The sequence below is a fragment of the Arachis ipaensis genome, chromosome B06 (genome assembly GCF_000816755.2).
Source record: "Arachis ipaensis cultivar K30076 chromosome B06, Araip1.1, whole genome shotgun sequence".
Classification (NCBI taxonomy): Eukaryota; Viridiplantae; Streptophyta; class Magnoliopsida; order Fabales; family Fabaceae; genus Arachis; species Arachis ipaensis.
Genome location: NC_029790.2, coordinates 8,206,023 through 8,215,094, shown reverse-complemented (window position 1 = coordinate 8,215,094; position 9,072 = coordinate 8,206,023). Strand labels below are relative to the sequence as shown.

The 9,072-nt window shown below is 29.2% G+C and overlaps 1 long non-coding RNA gene across 1 annotated transcript in view; it reads right to left on the bottom strand.

Annotated features, from left to right (window-relative positions):
- LOC110263140 overlaps positions 1,930 to 9,072 on the bottom strand; it is a 20,690-nt gene continuing 13,547 nt past the window's right edge. Inside the window, exon 3 of the long non-coding RNA XR_002348277.1 lies at positions 1,930 to 1,940. This is a non-coding gene — a long non-coding RNA (uncharacterized LOC110263140). The remainder of the gene's footprint in view (positions 1,941 to 9,072) is intronic.

The following is a 9,072-nucleotide window of genomic DNA, read 5'->3' as shown; positions in this document are numbered from 1 at the left end:
TTTAATCAAATTCATTTTTTAAATATTTTAAATTAATCATATTAATCATTCTGTCACTTCCTTTGTTAATGACTTTAAAGTTTGTTGATATTACATGTTAAGTGATAATACAACATACACCAGTAGAAGTTGGAATTGGCTACGAAATATTTTTTTTGAACGAAAGAGCTCAACACTACAATGGAGCAAAGAATCCAAAACAGGAAAAAAAGGAAAAACAAATCCAATGCCATCTCCGACACAGCTATCAACAACATGGATTATTTACCACACCACTCTGCAGCACATAAGAAGGATTGAGCCACACAATCAACAATTTCTGTAGTCTTGCTCTGGAATATGGCCTCATTCCGTCGTAACCAAATGTTCCATATAGCTGAGAAGAACCAATTAGCCAAAACTTGCGCCTCTCTTTTCTCATCGGCATTGATCTCCAACTCTCAAAGTGTTCTTTCAACGTACCGGGGGCAACCCACACCTGATCAAATCCTATGATCCATGCACACCACACCTGCCAAGAGTACTCACAAGTAACAAATAGGTGTTGTATGTTTTCAACATTTTTCTTGCACAACATGCACAAATTATCATTTTGTGGTACTATTCCCAGCCTATTTAGCCGATCCTTTGTGTTGACCCGGCCTACCAGAACAAACCAAGTGAATAACTCGACTCGAGGTGGAACTAAACTACCTTTCCAAATTTTCTTTGTGAATCTTGATCTTAGAAGCTCCTCATCCAAAGTCTCTTCCTGCAAAACCTGCACAAATGAATTAGTCGAATAAACGCCTTCCTTGTCAAATTTCCACACAACTCTATCGTGCACTTCTGCTATCAATTTAACAAAATGCAGGACATGAAGCATCTGGTCTAAGGAATCTATTTTCTATTGACATAGTTCTCTCCTCCATTGGAAGTGTCAGACCCACTCAATCCCATCCCGAAACCCACAATCCCCAATTACTGATCCTTTTTTGTTTGAAATCAAGAAGAGTCTCGGAAAGGAGTCTTTCAGCTTTCCCACTTGGAGCCAGGTATCCTCCCAAAATCTGGTAGATCTACCATCCCCCACTTCCATAGCAAGGCCATCAATCATTTTCTGCCTTACATGTTTCTCCTTTAGTTGCACTTGACAAATGTCTCTCCACGACCTCCTCTTTCTGGCAGTTTCTGAGTTGACAGCAGGTGATTTGGGTTTAAGCTATTACAGGAACACACAATCTTCTTCCATAGGGGGTATTCCTCCTTAGAGAAGCACCACCACTATTTAAACAGTAAAGTCGCATTACGAATTACCGCATCACCCACCCCCAAACCTCCTAATTTCTTAGGCGCCTGAATCATCTCCCACTTCACAAGAGCCATTCCAGGCCGGCCATCCTCCTTTCCCCAGAAAAATCTCGTCTGAAGAGAAATGATTCTTCGAGCAACTGCATTCGACATCTTATACAAACTCAAGTAGTAAATAGGCAGGCTATTTGTAAGGCCCACATCGGTTGGAGAGGGGAACGAAGTATGCCTTATAAGGGTGTGGATACCTCTCCCTAGCATGACGCGTTTTGACGAGTGAGTGTGGGGGGCTTTGGCCATCATCCCTATCGTCAAAGGCAAAACCGTGAGGCCTTGTGTGCCAAAGCGGACAATATCATGCTAGCGGGTGGTCTGGGCTGTTACAAATGGTATCAGAGCCAGAGCTCGGATCGATGTGCCAGCGAGGGCGCTGGACTCCCTTAGGGGGGTGGATTGTAAGGCCCACATCGGTTGGAGAGGGGAACGAAGCATGCCTTATAAGGGTGTGGATACCTCTCCCTAGCATGACGCGTTTTGACGAGTAAGTGTGGGGGGCTTCGGCTATCATCCCTATCGTCAAAGGCAAAACCGTGAGGCCTTGTGTGCCAAAGCGGACAATATCGTGCTAGCGGGTGGTCTGAGCTGTTACACTATTGATTACCGACTTAATGAGAACCAGCTTCCCAGCCTTGCTTAGAACATTTGCTTTCTACAAGTTGAGCTTCTCTTCCACCTTATCAATCACCGGCTTCTAGATTTTTACCAACCGCGGATTTGCTCCTAGACTAATGCCAAGATACCTCACTGGTAAAGCCGCCTCCTGACAACCCAGTAGCTGACACATTCGTCTTACCCACTCCTGGCTACAATTTACTGGTATTAAGTTGGATTTTTCAAAGTTAATGCTCAATCTAGACATCATTTCAAAGCACCTCAACAGCCTCTGATAGTTTCACACTGTCTCCTCCTCCGGCGAACAGAATAATATAGTGTCATCAGCAAATTGTAAGTGTGATAACTCTATATTATCTCTACCAACTGAGAGTGGAGATATTCGACCGTTCCTAACCGCCTCTCCAATCATTCTGTTAAGCACATCCACCACCAGCACAAACAGAAAAGGTAATAATGGGTCGCCTTGACGGAGCCCCCTCTTCATCTTAAAAGGTTTCGATGGTGACCCGTTTACCAGAATCGAGATAGATGCAAATCTAATACACTCCCGGATCCATGCCCTCCAAGTTCTACCAAAGCCCATCTTCTCTAGTACAGTATCCACAAAGCACCATTTCACTCTATCATAGGCCTTTTGATAATTTAATGATTATTCTTACTCCAACTTATTCTTTTCGTCTAATGTTCTAGTGCGATTGTCTTTTGCCGCAATCGTTTACAATGCATCACATCTATGAAATACCCCATCGAGTTGTATTTACTGATTTGGGTTTTAACTACATGGATGTAAGCATCCAAAGAAGAGGCAGTAAACTCTATTTTACCGAAGGATGGTTGGATCTACTCACATATTATGACTAACCTAATGGAATAATGTGGGTAAAATTAGTTTTCTTGGGAGAAGCTCAATTTTTTATTGAGGAATTGTTTCCACGGAGCTTTGTAGGCCAAGTTCAAGTTCCATCCCCTTCATGCTTTCTATGTCTGCTCGGAGATCTTCGAAATGAAGCACATAATGAGATTGAATTCCCTCAGTTTAAGTTCAGTTTTGCTAAATTCGTGTCAACCTCGGATATGCAATTTCAACGATTGGTAATATATTTAAATTTTCTTATTTTAAGTTTTTTGTTATTAAAATAATTTTATAACATATTGTGATTTTTTTTCAGAAATTACCGGTCTTCTTTTGCATCAATGCAATGCCATTGAGGGGAATAAGGGTCAGTTTAGTTTCTCGGTGTGACAATTCTATATCTTGCCGTATTGCATGGATAACAGATGATAAAGCTTATTTAACAAGAGGATGGTCTGAATTTGCACGAATTCTAAATGTCCAAACTTATGATGTTTCAGTTGGTTGTCATTACGAGAATTACTCTAATCTATACATGTCTAAGAACTAGAATAGATTAAATATTTTTTAAGTAATTTAGTTCTAATATTATTAGTATTTGATTAAATTCATTTTACATTAATTTAAATTTAAATTGTTGTCTCAATTTATATATTACGACTATTTTTATTGGATATGTTATTTTTAAATGTTTTAATATAAGATTTCTTTTTTCTAATATTTAAATTTATTTTTTTCTTGGATATATGTAGCACTTTTTTTCTCTTTTTGTATTTTAGATTAGTAATGTAATTATTAATAAAAGTGTACTTAAAACAAAAAAAATTAAAATATTACTATTTAAAGAAAAAATAAAATGTAGTGAAAGAAAACAAAACGAAAAATTAAAATTGCTCTATTAAAAAAATTGTATACAATTTGCGTATGAATGAGGTTGGGATTGGAGGCTATATATGGATATCAAACATAAAAACTTATTGCACGCATTGTGGAATAATATATATATAAAAGAAAATAATTATAACAAAAAATATTTAATATATGTGATGTAAATATTTTTATGTATAATTAATATATATGTATGTATAAATAATATTTAGAATTATTTAACAAAATTAATATATATGTATACATAAATAAAGAAATTATTGTAATTTATGAAGATTACACATAATTTTTTTTCTTTTAAATAAATTTATTCTAATTATATTACAATTAGTTCATGAATAATGTATAATTATATTATTTTAAAAAAATATCTTTATTATAATTATATTAAATCAATATTCAATGCTTTTACATTAATTTAAATTTAAATTGCCTCAATTTATATATTACGACTATTTTTATTGGATATGTTATTTTTAAATATTTTAGTATAAGATTTCTTTTTTCTAATATTTAAATTTATTTTTTTTCTTGGATATATGTAGCACTTTTTTTCTCTTTTTGTATTTTAGATTAGTAATGCAATTCTTAATAAAAGTGTACTTAAAACAAAAAAAAATTAAAATATTACTATTTAAAGAAAAAATAAAATGTAGTGAAAGAAAACAAAACGAAAAATTAAAATTGCTCTATTAAAAAAATTGTATACAATTTGCGTATGAATGAGGTTGGGATTGGAGGCTATATATGGATATCAAACATAAAAACTTATTGCACGCATTGTGGAATAATATATATATAAAAGAAAATAATTATAACAAAAAATATTTAATATATGTGATGTAAATATTTTTATGTATAATTAATATATATGTATGTATAAATAATATTTAGAATTATTTAACAAAATTAATATATATGTATACATAAATAAAGAAATTATTGTAATTTATGAAGATTACACATAATTTTTTTTTCTTTTAAATAAATTTATTCTAATTATATTACAATTAGTTCATGAATAATATATAATTATATTATTTTAAGAAAATATCTTTATTATAATTATATCAAATCAATATTCAATGCATTATTAAACTAATTATCAATTATCGATATTTTTATTTATTCTAATTATATTAATTGATATAGTTCTAATTCTCATTCATGTACAATAATTTTTTTAGTAGATAGTTGTATCCACAATAATTCATGTTATAATTCTCACTCATACTAATAATGGTTCGTTAATTATATAGTTTTTTATCTTCTGCTTTAATTAGTGGATAATAATAATAATAATAATAATAATAATAATGTATGGACACAAGATTAATTAGTTAATAAATTAAATTTTAATTATTATGTTTTACTTTTTACTCATATTTTTATTCATTAGTTATTTTATTTTTTATATTTACAGTAAATATTGAATGTAAAAAATTTCTAAAATAATATTGATTGTTATCTATTTTATTTATTTAGAGTCATAATTAAATTTGATATAATTGTTGCAAGTATCTATAATTAATAATAACATGATACTATAACTTTAAGTTGTATAATATAATAAAAAAGAACGTAGCAATTTATATCTACTTCCTATAGAGCAACAATATTATATATATTTATATATCTCTTCTTTTAGTTTTTTCCTAAATATATTGGCACATAATTAATGTAGATAACATATATAATGAGCAAGTATCTCCATTGAATTAATCATAAAGGTTAATAAAAGATAATGACATAATTTTTACCTAATTGTAACAAGTATCTCCATTAAAAATATTGGCTAATTATATCTCTAATACTCTCTAAACCTCCATTGTACGCATTGTACAAATATTCTATTGGCTCCTCATACTTTTCCTATATATATAAGGAGTAATAGTGAATTGTAACAATTATTTATCATCTAGAAAATTCGTATCTCAGATATAGTGCTATTTTTGTTTATTATTTTTCATACCACCTACGATTCTATCAACAGTATTACCAATGCAGATTATGTAATGAAAAATTTGGAAAATAAAGGCAAGAATAAATAGTAAAGATGGTCTGCGAGTGCTGTTGTAAGATCACGGACACTGGTAAGATAACTGCACGATGAAAATTTTTGAGAGCTTATAATGAAAAGGTAATAACAAAATCTCTTAATTAAATTTATTAATTTATTTGTTATCTAGATTATTTTTTTATTAATAATAGGCTTACCATTGTAATTATTTTTTAGTAAGAGTACATAAAGAGTACATAGTATATATGATGTAATAACTCAACAAATATTATTAAAAGAGAATTTTTTATTCTCTTCAACAATGAGAAGAACTTATTTTTTCCTCTCTTAATCCCTTCTAATTCATCAAACCATCAACACCACACCTTATATAACTACTTCATTGGTATACTTTATTGTTCACCATTCCTAAATTCTAGTCTGCTATGAACAAAATATTAAATTCGAAAGAATTCCGCTGGCCCAGCGAGTGGTGCAGTTATAATCCTCATCAGCTCCATTGCGACTGTCATCCTCATCTGCTGTCTTGCGGCTGTCATCGAATCCTGTTAGGGTGATACGTGGTGCTGATTCAGCAGATGGAAAGTCTAAGACATATGTTTATGATGAACTGTATCTCTTCTATAAATTTCTTCCAACATGACTCAACTACAGTCCATCATAAACATATGTCTTAAACTTTCCATCTGCTGAATCAGTACCAGGTATTACTCCCTAACAGAATTCGATGACAGCCGCAAGGCAAATGACAGTCGTAATGGAGCTGACGAGGATTACAACTGCACCACCGCCGCCTGGGCCGGCGGAATTCTTCCAAATTTAATATTTTGTTCATAGCAGACTAGAATTTAAGAATTATGAACAATAAAGTATATCAATGAAGTAGTCATACAAGTTGTGATGGTGATGGTTTGATGAACAGAAGGGATTAAGAAAGGAAGAAAAATAAATTTTTCTCATTGTTGAAGAGAATGAAAAATTCCTTTTGAAAATATTTGTTGAATTATTACACCTTATATACTATGTACTCTTTATGTACTCTCACTAAAAAATAATTACAATGGTAAGCCTATTATTAATAAAAAATAATCTAGGTAACATTATTAAAATTTATTATTATCAATTTAAAACATTGACAAATTCTAGGTACTAATGGATAATGCATTCTTATTGTACATTTATAGCTTGAGATCAGAATTATCATAAAAATCCGTATTATTTTATTCTCCTGATAAACAATTTTATAATTACGTTAATCATATAATTTTGTATACTAGCATTGATATAGTATTGTTTCAAGTATATTTTGCGAGCATCAAAGGATAGTTTTGAGTTGTTATTTAGTGGATTAAAATTATTTATTATTTATTGAAGAACTTTTTACATTAGAATTCTCTAATAATTTGTTATTCATTTTTAACTGATTTTAATATGTTCTTACACCTATAACAATTTGTCAGTAAATTTAAGTATTACTAGATTATTTATGATCACATCCAGTATATATGTCTGATTTATTGAAAAAAATAGATTACTAAAATCGGTTAATAACTATTTTAAAGTTAATACAATTAACACTAAATTAAAAAAAATAAACAATACATAACTCATTATTTTTTTATTAATCAAATTATTATAATTTAAATTAATTTTAACAAAACAACTTAAAATTATAATTTTAATTTTATTACGTGTATGCCACGTGTAATTACAATTGTTATCTAATAATTTATGATACTAACTTTATAACATTTTTATGAAGTCATATTAGACGCACCTATATAGAGTCATGTTCTTACCTTTTGAAGTTTAGTTTACCTAAGAGGCCACAATATTATTGTGCAGAGTCTAAGCGAAAATGACCTTAATCATGTATATTAGTATATTCATTATTAACACATTATACTAATATATTTGGGAGTCTTTCGTCACTTTGATAAAGTCGTATAAAACGTCTTTTTTTTAAAGGTATTTTTTGATAATTAAAATTTAACACATATAATTGATTAAATCATGTTATTTTTGTCAAAATTAAGTTAGACAAATTAATTTAACCGAAAATTGGTGAATCAAATTTCGAATTGATCTAAATTAATATTATTTTTTATAAAAAACTACTACAATACTCTTATTATAAAAAATTACTAAAATACTCTTATTATATATATTAATTTTGAGAATCCTTTTAATTAAAAAAACATAACTACAATTCTTGAAATTAAATTAGATGAATCGAATTTGTTGTACATAAAAATAATAAATATAATATTACGAATTATGAATACATTTGAAAGAAGGAAACGTGCATTCATGTCATATCGTTTCAAAGTTTATTAATTATTTTTTAATGGAATAATTTCTTTAATTTTCAGATCTCTACTGCCGTTTTCAAATTCTTCATATTTTATATATTACTTTATTGTAAAGTAGGTTACTCATGTTTGATTAATAACTAATATGCCTACAAAAATGTTTATTCAAAGTCATTTTATTTTTTAATGCCACATTTAAATATATAAATTAAAGCTGGACCATCATGTGGCAACGTTTATATTAATCTCAGTAAAACTTCTGAAATTTGTTTAGTATATATCATGGACCTGAATGCAAAAGCCTGATGATACTAACTATAAAGCTACAAGATATTATTATTATTATCATAATTAATTAAAATGTGACTATATTATATGATTCTAACAGAAGTATATAATATATGAAGAACAGAACAAAATTAGTTAGAAGGTGGCCAAACGTGAAGTCCATGCACAATTCACAACTAATCATAAATCATGGAACATGGATCACCAAATTCAGCAGCAATTGAAGTTATCACATAGCAAACCAGAAACCACACATACACCGATACACAAAAGATTGAGACCATATGTTATAACTTTAATTCAAACTATTAAAAATTAGGTAAACAGTTGAATTAATCTTTTGAAAGATAAAGTATCTTTTAAATTTGTTTTTAAAATTTTATAATCAAATTGGTTCATTAAAAATTAAAAGTTAATCATATTTGTCATTCAGTTATTCTATTAATAATTTTTTTAATAATTGATGTCGTGAAATGTTAATTGACAACATATACTAAACTTAACATGTCTAATTGTATATTAACTTGACATGTCTAATTGAACATTAATCAAATATATTTATAAAACAAGTGTAATAATCCGTGCCATACACGTGATAAAATTTAAATTATAATTTTAAATTATTCTATTAAAATTAATTTGAATTGTAATAATTTAATTAATAAATAAATAATATGATGTGTTTTGTTCGTGTTTTTTTAAATATAGTATTAAATGTATTAACTCGAATGTAGCTATTAAGTGTA